We start from the raw sequence: 15899 nt of genomic DNA, 5'->3' as shown, positions 1-15899 counted from the left end.
ACCCTGTAGTAAATAAAAAGTAGAGTTGCAAACCAAAATTACAATGATACTGGCTTTTATGTTTGCTCTTCTATTTACCTTTATCAGGGATCTTGATAACTTTACACAGCTTTGAATTACTAGCTAGCCTCATTTCATTTCAACCTGAAAGATGCCTTTTAGACTTTCTTGTAGGGCAGATCTAGTGGTGATAAACTCCCTCGGCTTTTGCTTCTCACAGAATGTCTTAATTTCCTCCCCATTTTTGCAGGACTATTTTGCTGGATATAGTATGTGACGTGTCACTTCTCTCTCACTGCTTTCAAGATTGTTTCTTTGTCTTTTGACAATTTGATTATAATGCGTCTCTGTGTATGTCTATTTAGTTCCTCCTACTTGGAGTTTATTGAGCTTTTTAGACTTGTAGGTTCATGTTTTTCATCAAGTTTGGTAAGTTTTCCACCATTATTTTTTCAAATAATCTTTCTTCCCCTTTCCCTCTCTCTTCTCTTTCTGGGACTCCCATAGTACATATGTCAGTTTTCTTGGTGGTGTCTCACAAGCCCATTAGACTTTGTTCACTTTTCTTCATTCCTTTTTTTTCTGATCCTAGACTCAATAATTTCAATTGTCGTATCTTCAAGTTCACTGATCCTTTCTTCTGATTGCTCAAATCTGGTATTGAAACTCTTTAGTGAATTTTTTATTTAGTTATAGTAATTTTCAGCTCCAGAATTTCTGTTTGATTCTTTTTTAGAATTTCTGTTTATTGATATTCTCATTTTGTTCATATGTTATTTTCATCATTTGCTTTAGTTACTTGTCTGTATTTTTCTTTAGCTATTTGAGCATATAGATAGTTAATTTAAAGTCTTTTTCTAGTAATTCCAATGTCTGAACTTCTTTGGGGATGATTTCAGTCATTTAATTTTGTTCCTTTGAATGGGCTATGTTTTCCTGTTTCTTCATATGCCTTGTGATTTTGGTGTTGCTGAAAATTGGACATTTGACTATTATAATGTGTTAATTCTGGAAATCAGATTCTCCCTCTTCCACAGAGTTTGCTGTTTTTGTTAGCGTGTGTGTGTGTGTGTTTGATTGTTGAAGGCTGTAATAGTCTACTTGTTTGAGACTTTTCCAAATTATTTTTTCAAAGACTATTGCTTGTCCTGTATGATCACTAAAGTCTCTGTTCCTTTGGCTTATGTTCAGCTAATGTTTTGACAGAGATTTCCTTAAATGCCAGGAGCTCTTCTAGTCTTTGCAGATTGACTCTGCTCTGGGCCACTCCATCAACACTTACTTAGGCCTGCCATGAACCTAACAATCAGCCCAAGGTTAAATCTTAAGGTCTTCATAAGACTTTTCTGAGCATTCATTTTGCCTTGACGTGTGCTTGGCCTTCTAAGTTACCCTTTTAGCACAGCTTCTTTTGAAGGTTCTGTCTTCCCTAATTTTACTCCAGCTTCTCCTCCAGGCCCTAGATGGTCTATAGTCCATTCAGAATCTTTTGTTCCAGGTATCTGTGGGTCTGTAGCTTTTACAAGCAATCCCTGCTGCTTTTCTGCCTGAATTCTAGATTAGGCAAAATAGAAATAAGCGCATTGTGTTAGTCCTTTGGGTATCCCCTGAAGAGATTAGAACAGATGTCCATAATAATTTGCAGATAAGGTCTGCTCTGCTCCCTCTAGTTTGAAGAGGGAACTGAGAACCAGGCTGATGCCACTTCAAAATCAAGACCACTGTTGTGCAGGGGAGAGAGTGGGGCAAGGGTGAATTAGAATGCCACAGAATTTTCCTCCCATTTAAAGATGTCTTTTTCTTGATTGGCTGTTCACTTGGTTGCTGGAAAGCTTTGACAGTTTTCTAGAGTTATGACAAAGTCAATTCAGACAGTTTCCACTAGTTTTATTTTTTGATATTTCTTTTGGGGGGAAAAAAGCTCGGAGATTCCTAGTCTACCATTTTGTTCTATGTATTTTTAAGCTGTCACATTGCTGAAAGCCTTAGACAGATGGGTGGATAAGCCAGAACACTAAATTAAATGAAACAAAAAGCAAGTTACAGTAGCTTGAAAGTGTTATCAGATTTGAAAATAAAATCACTAAGCCAATAGATTTTACTCAAGCTAAAACTAAACAATGTAGAGACTGACAGGCTTTCCCACTGTCATGGCCTGCTTGTTTTTATAAAGGGAGATATTTAACTTTCTGTAATCAAAATATTAAGAATAAAAAAAGAGACAGACAACTAAGAGTATATGAAGTTTGTTGAAAGTTAAAGCTTTCCTCAGTCGTGATTGTTCTCAATTATTTCTGAGACTGTACACAGCTACTTTTGCTTAGAGACTATTTTCAGTAGATGCTAGAGGTAGATTATATGAAAGGTAAGTTGAAATGGTCCATTTCAAGAAATCAGGTTTATCTTCAGAAAAGACAAGGAGGACTTAGAAGCAATTGATTCCTCAGCAGAAGCTATAGATAATATCATTATCTGAAAACTGTGCTGGTCATGAACATGTTATGCCATCGAGAGAACCTTCCTAGTACATCTGAACATGCCACAATAAACAAATGACTCGTTCAGAAGCGCCAAGAGGCATTCATTCTCTTCAATCCATCAGTCACACATTGCTGACCTTGTCCATGCAGCTGAGGAGAATCAAAATTTTACATTTGTCCAGTTTAGCTAAATTAATTTTAATGAAAGAAGACGCTCTGCCATTGCTTCTGAGGAATGATAAAAATCTCCCACTTGTTATGAACTCTTGCATCCAAATGCTGTTGTTGGATTAACACTTATTGAACAAGTCTCCATTTTTTTATGCATTATCTCAGACATATAGTATTTTACTTTCATTTTAGAGAAGAAAAAATTGAGCTTAATGACTTAAAATCTCTTGACTAAGATCTCAAGACTAGTAAATGATAATATTGGAATTTTTTATGGGTCTTTTGATGCTAAAACCCAAGCTGAGAGTCTTTATGTTGTGCCTCCGATCTGATGCTGAACCTCCCCCATGGAATCAATCTCTCTCTCACCTGTGACTGGCCACTTTATATTTAACAGGAATCCATCCTCAGCTTCATCCCCTTGATCTTAACAGACCTTTACATATTTGATGATGTTCAGCACCCCCTCTCCCCACCCTGGGCCTTTTCTATTCCAAGCTAAATGACTCCTCATTTCTTAACTATCTTCCACAGGTGAGTCTCTATAGTATACCATCACATGCAACAGGGAGAATGACCTGGAAGCTGACAGCATCACTTCTGATGGTACACATCCTAGCTTGAAACTTGGCACCAGCACTTGCTAACTATATGGCTATGAGAATGTTATTTACCTCTCCAAACCTGAGGCTAAAAGTGATACCATCCACAGTGGGCTGATGTGAAGGATGAATGGAATAATCTGTATAAAGATTTAGTAGAGGTTTGATACGTAATTTATGGCAGTTATTACTAATGTTCTTTTTACTCTTTTAAAATATTTTAGTTTGTCTTTTTTCCTCCAAAACCCTAGTACCGAGAACTGTACAAAATATTCCCAGGTTTGTCTGATTAGTTTTGAATACAGTGGGACTATTCCAGATATAAATACTTTATTACCTCTCCAAAAAATCGTAGTACTTTTGTAACCACATCTTTCTGATAACTTAAATAATGCTTACTCTTAATTTAAGCCCTTAAATATTTTTCTCTTTTAGCTTATAGATAGATAAATAGACAGATATAGATAGTCTTACTATTGCTAAGCCACATTCTCTCCAACCTATTTTTCAGAATTTGGATTTTGAAACCCAAGTACAAGGCCTTACATTTTTGTAAATTTTGTCTTCTTAGTTTGAGTTAATTTGGGGTATCAACCAGCTATCTAATTTTTGATACTATTCTTTTTATGCCATCAGCAGATTCTATTAATGTCTTGTATCTTGCTACAAGTAATTGACAAAAACACGACAGATAGCTATTTATAGAGAGTCCTATGACATGCCCCAAGTACCCCGGTGAACCTGTCACTTAACATATATTTACACAACATCAGTGCAGAGTAATAAAAGTTACATTTTTTAGAGCTTACTCTTTTTGAGTCATTGCATAATTTGGTTTATAACAATTAACACTTTCAAGCATTACAAAGAGCTTGAAAATGATCAATGTCCTCATTTTGCTAATAAGGAAACTGAGTCACAGAGAGGCTCACAGATTTTCCCAAGGTCACTCAGAGACCTCCTGCTTCTCTAACTCATCAGGATTTATTGCCAACAGCCAATTATCACTGGGAAGGCTGCATCAGACGATGACTTACGAAACAAACAAACGAAGACTCGAGTCCTTTAGAGAATTACTTCCCTATTCTTACATTCCACACTTTCGATCTGTCATCTTGTTTTGGAAATTGTAAAAAAAATTCAAAGCAGTTTGTTACAAGAGTCTTCAAATGACTTTCTGACATTGGGTGATTTGTGCTGTGGATTCTAGAAACACTGCACAAAATCGTTAAGTCCCCCCATCAATATATCATTGTAGGTGAGTGAGAGGCTCATTATGCCCCATTGGATTTAAAACCTGATGATAATTTTACTCATGAGTGTTACAGGTGCCGTACAGATATTATTTTTATTAATATTTAGTATTCTAGATGCAATTTCCAAATGAGATCTGAAGGAGCATGGGAAGGAGATGTGCAAAAGTTAATATATTTTAACTGGTGTCTTAGACATCCATTGAACCTCAGAGGGGATGTGTTGTTTATCTACACATGCTTTTCTTCTCTTTTCATTAATTTAATTTAATTCCATTTATATGTAACCTGAGAGTACCATTCCCCTGCAGTATGCCCACTCCATTTGTAAACTGAATTGAAGTCATCATCCTTGCTTTAATGGCTGTGAAGGACTGAGAAATTAATAGCTCTCTCTTGAATTAGTAAATTATATTTTTCCAAAGAGAGAAAAGTACCTCATAAAAATAAGTGACTAGAGTCACTTTTATTTTATTTTTATAACAAGTCTTTTTATGCTATAGTTTTAAACCGCTTTTTACAATAACATCTTACATTTATATAGCGGTTTATACTTTCTGAAGCACTAGCATGCACATTATCCTATTTTATCTTCAAAACAACCTTCAGACTTAAGTAGAGAAGAGCTAAGAGGAGGGCCGTACTCCAGCCTGAAGAACTAAGATGTGAAATAACTTTTCACAGAGCGACCTGTTGGGCCAGGGTTAGATCTTCCGGCTGCTAGTCTGGAATGTTCTGTGATATTCCCACTGGCCAGGAATAGTCTGATAGAGAAAGTGCTAATGGAAAAAGAGTTTCTTACCAGGATGTGTATCCAGTGATAAAATATTAATATATTGCCAAATCCAATGTGTTCATAATAATAAAATAAGGGAAAGTAAGTCTTTAAGAACATTTTTACCTGAACTGAGGAAAATAATGTACACTTCATATTTTAAAACCTTAATACACACGTGCACATCCAAATAAGCATATTTCTTAATAGTATGAAGAATGAATCCATCTTCTGATTTGAATAAGTAAGTCTAGTTCAAACAGTTACTTAAGCTGTGTATTTTTAATTAATATTCTAGTTTTATAAGAAAAAAGGAGAGTATACACTAGCTTGCCTTTTGTTTTTTAAAAAACTTCCTTTTAACATATTCCTCCGTTTTCATTAATCACTAGATATGCTGATTATCCTAAGTACCATGTGCTGTATAGAGTTCTTATAATATCTATTTACACTACTTCAGGGAGACGCACTTTGTTTCCAGAGTTCACAAAATCTTACGTATACATAAGTAAATTTCCCATGATGTTTGCTGAGTTCAGTCATACAGAAACACATTTTGGTTTTTTTGAGTACCTATTATGTCCCAGGCGCCATCCTAAGTGATGGAGTTAAAAAGATAAATAATACACAGACTGCCCAGTCTCTGCCCTTGGGAGGGAGACACTTTAACCACTAATGATAAGATAGTACAAAGCAAATATAAAGTGCTGTGGGAAGAGCAACCGCAAAATTATTAATTCGTCCTGAATTCTTCAGGAGGACATTGCAGAGGACAGAATATTTTGTTTGTTGAGTTTTGAGCTGAGTAGGAGACTGCCAACAAATCTGGGAGCAGGAAATGCCAGTGAAAGAAGTAGTGGAGCAGAGCCAGAGATGCTGGAGCCCACCAAGGAGGGTCAGAGAGTGAGAGAGGAATTGGGGGCAGAGGGAGGTTTGGGGGCAGGGAATAAGGAACTTGAAAGGAGAAGCTAGAAATTATTAAGTTTATGTCACGTGAATTGTGAAACCATCAAAGAAAAAAGTAAACAATGAAATTCAATCAGAATAGAAAAGTATTACCAAGATGCTTTAAGATATTTTATGTATATGAAGAATAGAAACTCAATGAAACTAACTTAAATCTCATGATCTTCCCCAACACACACACACACACACACACACACACACACCACCCAAGGGCACAAGCTTTTCCTAGTGGCCAAGGCCAGGAAGTACACTCAGGAAAACTCACAAACATCATGGAAGAAAGAAGCCTGGAAGGCTCTCAGGGACCCAGGAGACTTCCGTTCCTTTCTCTCTTTGGGCCTTGTGGGTCTCTCTGTTTACAGATCTGCTAACCACTTTGTTCTCTTTCTCCACAAATTGTCTCCTTGACCATGGCAGACAATGGATGCTCCACACTCCTGAGTTTGCATGTGCTCTTAATTTGAGGTCTGTGCAGTGTGATTTGTGATGAGATACTCTGACTGAGCTAGGTTGCACTAGCCAAATGGAATAATGTTTTGTGGCAGGGCGTGGAACAAGATTGTTTTTCGAGGCTCTTTGCTATAGTTGAAGGGACATGGGGCATGCTAGATCTTGGTTAAAAGCACAGATGCTGAATCCAAATTGTCTACATTCAAATCCCAACTTCAACTTGCTTGTTACGCGACCTTGGGCAATCTACTTGACACCAGTTGTTATAAACCACATTACCACCATTTTACTTGGATAGGACCACTGAGGCACAGAGAAGTTAAATAACCAGTTCGGTGTATGCATGGATAAGGGCATAGCTTTGCAGTCCAGCGCTTGAGCACAGGCTCGTAACCACTGTTATTCCAATTGTAAGGGAACACATTTAAATACTTTATTTGCTTTGCTAAGACATTTAAAAATATTTCTTTGCTATCTAAAGAGGACTGCAGTCAGGCTGGTAAGTTAATGATAGAGCAGTGAGGGAGAAAGAGTTGGAAAAGAAGGTACTTTACCTATAAAAATAGAATCTCTGAAAGAAAATAGTATAATGAAAACTTTTTGCATCACTTTCTATTTAAAAGTGTTTTTTTCCAATATGTATATTTGTGGTTCCAGATGTATCTTTCCGTGAAAAATAGCCTTTAATATATTTCTAGTAAACGACTTGGATAGCAAATTCTTCCTAATTCCTTTACTCTCCTCAACTCCAAAAGACTAGCTCACTGTCAAATTCTGGATAATTGTGAAAATATGTAGGCTAGTTTTATAACATTATTTATCTTTATTGCTGAAAACCCAGCAGGTGAAGAAAAATGAAGACAATTTGGTAAATAATGGATGCAGAGATGACTTATTGTTTTTCTGCAATGAGAAATAAGCACAGTTTATTATGTGACCTTTCTTCAAGCACCTGTCAAGAACTCAGAAGTAATAAAGCTTTAACTTGCAAAGAGTGACTGATTAAAAATAGATATACACTTAAAATGTTGTATCTCTTTATTAAAAGCTAATTTTCTATTTGTGTGTCCACAGAAATAATGGGAGATATAATTTCTCTCTCAAAAAACCTCATGACAATCCCCTACATAAGGCACGCCAACTCATCTATATTTTCTCATTACATTTTTCGGATATACTTCAGTATAAAATGCATTAAAAATAAGATGTTCTGTAACGTACGTGTGTCTTTTTCTCCTTTTCAAAAGGTCATCTTGGATTCTGATCATTTTTCTCCTCGTGGGGCTTGAAGGTAGAAGGATCTTTTGACTTTTAAGGTTCCTTAGTGTTCAGCTCCAGGCTTTTATTTCTATTAATAGGCAAAGTCTTACGAGTTTCTTTTCAAATATCAATTCTAGGATTTCATCTAATTAGGACATTTTGAAACTAGATGTATACAGCACAGCACCTTAGAACGACCATGCATGCCATTAAATATTATTGCAGTGACACTTCAGGAACGCTTCGTTAAACAATTTGGTGTATTGAAAAGATTTTCTTTTGTTTAACCCTCTTGGTGTTCTAAATTTTTAAGATGACTCACAAACAAGACAAGATGAGTTTTGTTTTAAAGGCATAAATATTTAACACATGTTCCCTTTGTCAGGCCAAGTTTTTATTAAGATCTTAAATAAACGTTCTTTTCACAGGGAAAGTTCTTATTAAATATAACAGCAGAAATGCTTTCTCAAAGAAATACAAAATTAATAAAATTAATGAAAACACAAAAATCGTAAGCCAAGTGACAACAGCAGAGTTTACTTATTGTGGCATATGGAAGGAACTGTTTTCTATTTTTATTTTATTTTCTATAAAGAAAATGAGAAACTATTTTATAGAAAACACTCGTTTAAATGTGTAATTAACAGGATGCCGACGTATCGTCCTACAAAAGAACGAATATACTGGGTTCCGGGGATCAAAATTATCGCTTGACCAAACACACATACACAATGAACACACACAAATGATAGTAAAATCTTTCAGTTTCTAAAAATGTCAGAAATGAGAGAGAGGTTTTCTTTGAATTTCATAAACAATAATCTCATAAGCTTTTAAGTAAAGCTAATCATCTAAAAAAGAAGAAAAATTAAGAAAATAGGAGTAATCCTTTATTAAAATATATTCTATGCCAGGTGCAGTTTTGTTTTGTTTTCATACTTTGATGCAACTGTTTGGCTTTGAGTTTTGAAAGGTTTTCTTAGAAACTGCATTTTACTTCCTTTTGCTTCTTATTAAGCCTAAGCTCTGAGGGAATTGGGAAAAAAAGTAGAAATAAAGAAAGAAAAAGGGAAAAAAATCCCAAATAATGAAAGCTTCTGGGGATAAATTACTAAGTGTTTAAAACTTTTTAAAAGAATATATGTTCCACAGCTCTTTCTTTTCTTCCTTAAAATGATCAGGGTTTGAAAACCCTTCTCGGTTTCTTCAATAAGAGATAAATGGCCTTATTTTCATTCAGAAGAAACCTTACATTGCAATTTATTTGCAAACTGACTCAAAACATTTGACATAAATAATTCTTCTAGGACATCCTAGTCGCAACTGAAAAACAAAAGAACAGAAAAATTTGGTTGTGTGCTCCTTTGAATTACCAATTTTAAGCGCAGTGCTCAGGTATGTTTTTATTGCTTCCAGAAGAAATAATCAAAAATTGTGTGCGTGTGTCTGCGTGTGTATGAAAGAGAGAGAAAGAATGCATGTGTGTATGTGTATGTATGTCTTGGGTTCGCTTTGCATACTGCTAACTCACCTGGTTGGTCTGATTGCGGACATGATAGGAAAGCCAGACCAAACATAACCGGGGAACAAGGGAATTTACCAGAGAAAGCTGAGAATCAGGGATAAGAAGTTGTATTCGTTCTGTAGCCATCTCATCACAGAATAGATGGCTTTGTGCTACATTGAGGATATTAGAGGTTCAAAGATTAATAAAAATTACAAGTTTGTTTTTGTAAGTCTCCTAAACCATATCAATCATTGAGTCCATCACATTTGGTGGGGAGGGGAGCACTCTCCCCAGCACTGGTGGAGTGAGGTAAAATTAGAATTATATAAAAATCTAAAAACGTATTGTCAATTCACACTGTACCTTTCTGTATTCTCTTCTTTGTTTTTCTGTTTTTCTACACCACTTTCTTAAGACATACATACACACATACACACCTTCTGACACCATATAAATGCTGGTAACGCATAACCATACAAATTATTCCTAAGTCTTCGCTTTATTTCATTCTTTAAAACTACATTATAGTGAATGAGATGGATGCATAATTGCATTTGTGTCATTACTCATCTGTACCTTCAGCCTACAGTAAGGCCTGACTTTTAAAATATAGAATTTAGGATTTAGAAACTTCTACGTTTGATGTTAAAGCATGTGAAATGCGTCCTGTACCTTTAATATGTAAATCTATTGAAATCCAGCCCTCCACACTGCGAGGGTCTCCCCGCTTATTACTTTATGACATTTCCAGGCTGAAGGTGCAGGAGGGGCTCACATTAATTTGCTTTATGTTTGACTAGAGAAGCTTCCCATAACTATTAGAGCCCACCTCAGGCCCACTTCATTTTAGACTTGTTGTCAGTCATTTGAGAGTGAGCTGGCCTGTGGCCTGGGAAGAATAAACACATCATATATTAGGCAAAGCTTTGATGTATGGGGCTTGCCGAATGCCAACACCTCTTTCTGAGGATACAGAAGATCAGAAAGTGGGAATGAGATTAGGGTAGGAAGGATTATTAAGGACAGGGGTCCAGCTAGTTTTCCTGGAATACTCCAGCTCAGAATAAACTGAGTGGGCAAAGGCGGTATTGGTTTCATTTTTGCTTTGGTGTGTTTGTGATGGTCACTCTGAAAAGAGAAATAGGATAGGGCACACATTATTTATTTCTCTTTCCAATTATTAAACCTGAAATTGAACAAAACATTTAAGAACTGATATCGCAAGTTAATTTGGAACATTTCAGTCTCAACTACTCTTAACAAATGGTTGAGAATTGACTAATTTCTCTGAGTCAGTATTTGAATCCACATATTCCATCTTTTCATACTCTCAAATGATCTGTTTTACACATTTTTAAAAGTAGATTTTTAGAAAAAAATCGACTTTTGTTTTAGAGAACGGAAAAGTGATTTTTTGTTCCAGAAATTACAAATAGCTTTTTCTCTCCCGGAGCTACAGAATGAATTAGTGACTGCTATGTTTTTAAGTTGGGAAGTCAATGAATTACAGCAGTATTTAGTGAGAAGTTTCAAAATTTCAGTAAAAGGAAGTTTCACCCAGAGGGATCTGTTTTATTTTTCCATATGTTCGACATCAATTTATTCTAGCTTCTCTCTACTTCATCTTGAAATGATTGTCTGTTAGTCTGATTTGAACACAAACACTTCCACTCATGTTGCATCTGGTTTTGATGCTAGGCTACATGTTACGTATCAAGTAATTATTTCATACAGCTTTAATACTCTTCAGAGTCTTGAGAATCCCAACGAATGATGATGGACGTATATTATTATCTCACAGGTTGTATTAAGCGGCCATATCTCACATCCTAATTGCAGTGCCACTGTGCACGCCTTCCTTGCTTTGGGTCCCTTATGTCCACGAATGGTTTCCTCTCCTATTCCGTCTGTCATCTTGGTTAAAGAAACACCACATTGCCTGCTTTTTTTCCTTCTGAATGAATCAAGGAAGCTCCATTTGGTAAAAGGAAGACACTGTTTATGAAATTACAAATTAAAATCTCTTATTACTCTCCCTAGGGCTACAAATCTGAGCCTATTGGAGGGAGTCAGCCCCGCTAGAGGGCTATCCTTCTCCTCTGTTATTTGCCTTAAACAATCTAACAGCACATTTTTTACTTAGTTAAAAGAAGTGAGGAAAACAGGGTAAGTTGAATTTAGTAGAAGTGGTTTTATGATATATATGTATATGCCGAAAATTATATATACGTGAATATCAAGCAAATTATATATATAAAGCAAAGGAATATGTAAATGTTTCTACACATTTTAAATAACCCAGAAATAACAGTGAGCCACAGTGATGAAACTATTTGGCGGTTACAATAAATAAAGACTAAAACAAAACAGTTTCTGTCCTAGAAGAATGGGAAAAAATAAGAGTAGAAAAATCCACATTTGAGTTCCAATTTTCTTGCAGATGGATCAAGACTAATAGTTTCTTTTCTTGAGTCATCATGATTAATAAATAAATACCATTCTTACTTTCTTTCTATGGACCTCTCCATGTTGGTTAGGGTATCTTGAAATATCTAAAAGGGATAGGATTAAACATCTTAAAATCACGTGTACTCATGTGTTTGTAGCATTTATAACAGTTAACATTTACCTACTGCTTACATTAGCTGACCACTGGGTTAAGGACTTTTCCTGCCTACCATGGTCCCAACCACCGAGATTGAGTTACTTTTAGCAATATCCATCAAGTCATTTAGTTTCAGAAAATTAGAAAAATAAAATAAAATGAAGATGTCCGTGAATGGCTCTCCATACTGACATCGTCTTATCAACATTGCCAATAAGGTTTTATCAGCTTCAAGCATGAGGCAATTCTATCTTATTAGTGTGAAAACTAATGAAAGATCATCCTGACAATGATAATTAATTGCAGTTGTTGACAAGGACTCGGTTCCTCTGTGCTCCCTTTTCTGTAGCTCTTTCTCAGTCTTTCAGCTCTCCTCTCTCAATTAGACATATGAAGAGTGTGCCCCCCCTCCTTTGAGAAAGAAGCTTTTAGATTAATCATATTATCTTAAGGTTCCAAATCTCCATGCCTGCGTGACCTTTCTTCCGTTAGAATCCATTATCTTAAACTATCACAATAATCCTGGCTTTAGGGAGGGAGAGAGGGAAGAAGAATCAAACCTAATAGATGGCAAATAAGATTAATCTATGATCTAAGTGCCGATTACACTTGGCCCTGCCCTTGAACACCCAGGTGTAACCTTGAAATTCACATCCGCTAAGACACGGCAATTGGATTGAGTGTCCCTCAAGGCCTTGAGGGCAGCTGGCCAAACTTTACCCATTACTCCCCAGCGAGTTTCTGAGCTGTCTCAACCTCCAACTCTTTTTACTTGTGGAATTTGGCAGCTGTGCCTTTTCATGTTTGTTTTGGGATAGTTCACATTTTTTAGATAAAATACTTATTTTGGGTCCTTGATTTTTGTTTGTCAGAAGCACCCGGCCATGGAGGGAATGAACTTTTACCTGGACCTCACAAGAGGAAAACAAATGATCCAGCTCCTCAAAATCTGATAGCGGCACCAAAATAAATTCAAGTCTTTGCTTCTTTCAAAACACTGACATACTGATCCTTCGAACGACATGTGTTTAAGAACAACCAAGAGGAGGAAAAAATCCCCCTGCAACATTTGTCTTCTGAACTTTGAGCTGATTATTTTTCTTCCACATGGCCTGGGGTCTTAGAAAGGACACCCTTTTGGTAAGATGGAACATGACATCGGCAAGTTCGAGCTACTGGTGACATGGACAGGAAAAAGGATTGTGCTTAGAGAAAGCAGTTTCAGCCAAAGAGAAATATCAGGGGGTCAAATAGAGAAAGGAAACCAAATCATAATGCGTTCTCATTAAAAATTGGCCAAGTCTCTTACAATTCAAAGTTGACCAGATAGAATGTTCTCTCCTCATGAATCTGTGCAGTCAGACCTCAGAATGTGTTGACACTATGGAAGATAGAATATGCTGAAACCCAAAATAAAGCTGAGAAGCAAAAGTTAGGTCTAAACAAGAAAAAACAAGTAGTCTTCAAAAAGATTAGAGGCAAAACTTGGTGGGCAGAAAATATGACCATTTCTTCTGAAAAACAGAGCAAAATAAAAAATGCGGGAGACACCCATTAAGGAGCCCATCCCTAATCATTCTTATCAGCATCAAGCTGATCTCAGGATTCTCCCTCTGGCGTAGCCTCGACCACAATTTCTCTCTCAAAACAGAGCCACTTCGGCACAGTTAGTTCTGAAAAGCCTTTCTTGATTGTTTCCACAAAAATGAACAAAAATTTATCCTTAGTTCATATTGAGACCTTTAGGACAAGGACCTCAGCTCCACAGTTCCTGAGTGGTTATTCTGTAATTTTCTAACTTGATTCCTAAGATATCAAAAATAAATTCAACCTTATAAGTAATTTGTTTCTTTTTTTGTCTTTCAGAATTAAATTACTATATTATTTTTTTTTCCTTAATAGGTTTAATATGCAGGTCTAGAAATAAAATTTTTCAGGGACCACCTTTTGGGACTTAGTTCTGAAACTCAATTCTTTCAAAGACCTGCCTGAGAAGACATCATGGATCCAGACGAGCTGCAGGATCTTGGACTTTTTTCATAATATCTCTGAGTCTCAGTTTGCACAAAAGCAAAAAGCGATCTGGAAGTAATTCTGTGTCTATTCTGGCTTGAGGATTCAGTAACTGTGTATATAAAAGTGTGTGATAATGGCTGGCTGAGTGAGTTGCATCGCAGCTCTGCTGCTTATCAGCTGTGTGACCCTGGGTAAATTGCTTAACTACTCTGCATTTTAATTTTCTCATCTCAGAGTGGGAATATAATAGTATTTCCCATAGAGTAATTTTGTGAGGGCTTAAATGAGTTAAAAGAGGTAAATTGCTTAGAAGATATTTAATAAATACTATATAACTGTTTGCTATTGTTATTTTGTTATTGTCCTCGTTTTGGCCATTATTAGGGTCTTGGTGGATGACACTTTTTTTTTTTCTTGCTATGAACTTGAGAACACTGGAAAACAACCATACTACTGGTTTCTTAGGTTTTTGTAAGGATCGCACCTGAAATAACATCAACAAAATGAAGGAATCTGGACGCTCTGGTAAACACACAAAGGATTCTTCGAGGCCTCCGTTCTCTTGTGCGACAGGACACTGGCATTTTGACTGAACGAGGAGCCCTTGTCAGCTGTCCGGGGAGGGTTAACTCACACCTCAGCGGGAGCCTCACGCCATTAAGTCAGGGAGAGTAATGAAATTTCATTTAATTTGTCAGGAAGAAAGTGCTAATGTTAAAAGGCATTTAATAAAAAAGGGAGAGATTCTTTGAAAGGGAGTCCTTAAGTAATTGCTTCAAGTGTCTTAGGCCTACTCACCAGAATATTTACATTAGTGTCTTACAGAGCCAGTGTGTAATTAAATTAGCGCAGCATTTACATTCCCTGTCTTTTTTTTTTAAGGAAGTGTGATTTTATTAATAATCCTTCTTTAAAAAAGAAAATGACTTGATCTAATCAAATTAGATGTTGGTGTTTTTTTGAAATGTTCTTACTGAGGGAATTGCCGAGTGAGAGTTGCGTGTGTGTCACAGAAAGAGGAGCTGGCTCCAGCGTGGAGTGGCTGTGCTCATTCCTCATTTCCACTTGGAAAGACGCCATCTTTTATCTTCTCAGACCTGACATGGCGAGTCAGGTCAGCAAGCGCGGACTGTCAGCATATTGCTGTGGATATCCTTGCTTGTCGAGCCCAGTTCTCGTTTCAGCTCATCTGGGAGGAGAGGATGCATATGGATGTGTGAGTGAAAGGAAGTACTTGTGAAGCGGGGTGAGCAGGCTCATCCCTCATCACTCCCCCTGTGTGCAGGAGGAAGCTCAGCGCCATCACCACCAATGGCAAGAGAAGATAACTAATGTGCTGGGAGTGGTGGGTGGCCCATGGGACCACGGCCAGATGGATTTGGACCTCCAAAGGCAGGTCACATTTGGGAAAAAGATTCTCAAACATTTCTTTGGAAGTAACCTGCTGCTGTTTTCCAAACTGATTTATGGAAGGTTCTCACACGTGAATCTGTGCACAAATATCATGTGAATGTCGTACTTTTATCAAGTTTGTCTTCTGTGAGGGTGTAGTGTACGCACATAGGTTGCTGAGGTGAAGATAAAGTAAGTAAAGATATATAAAAGAAGATAGAAATATATCTTATATAGTTGATTGCAAGATTAAATGAGGTCAGGTTATTGGAAAAGTTTCTAAATAATAAGGCGCTGATAATTCAAGCTATTATTATGCTACAGCTGGAGTGATTTTAGTAACGCGCAAATCACATCATTTCACCCTTCTTACTATTGTTCAACAGCTTTCACTGCCCTCAGGAAAAGCCTGAACATTTTAG

At 36.7% G+C, this 15899-nt stretch overlaps 1 long non-coding RNA gene across 1 annotated transcript in view; it reads left to right on the top strand.

Annotated features, from left to right (window-relative positions):
- LOC102147761 (uncharacterized) overlaps positions 1-14425 on the top strand; it is a 78676-nt gene extending 64251 nt beyond the window's left edge. The window contains exon 4 of the long non-coding RNA XR_001379101.3: positions 12942-14425. This is a non-coding gene — a long non-coding RNA (uncharacterized lncRNA). The remainder of the gene's footprint in view (positions 1-12941) is intronic.
- Positions 14426-15899: the final 1474 nt, after the last annotated feature.

This window comes from Equus caballus, chromosome 1 (genome assembly GCF_041296265.1).
Source record: "Equus caballus isolate H_3958 breed thoroughbred chromosome 1, TB-T2T, whole genome shotgun sequence".
NCBI classification, from domain to species: domain Eukaryota; kingdom Metazoa; phylum Chordata; class Mammalia; order Perissodactyla; family Equidae; genus Equus; species Equus caballus.
This window is presented reverse-complemented; position numbering and strand designations above follow the sequence as displayed.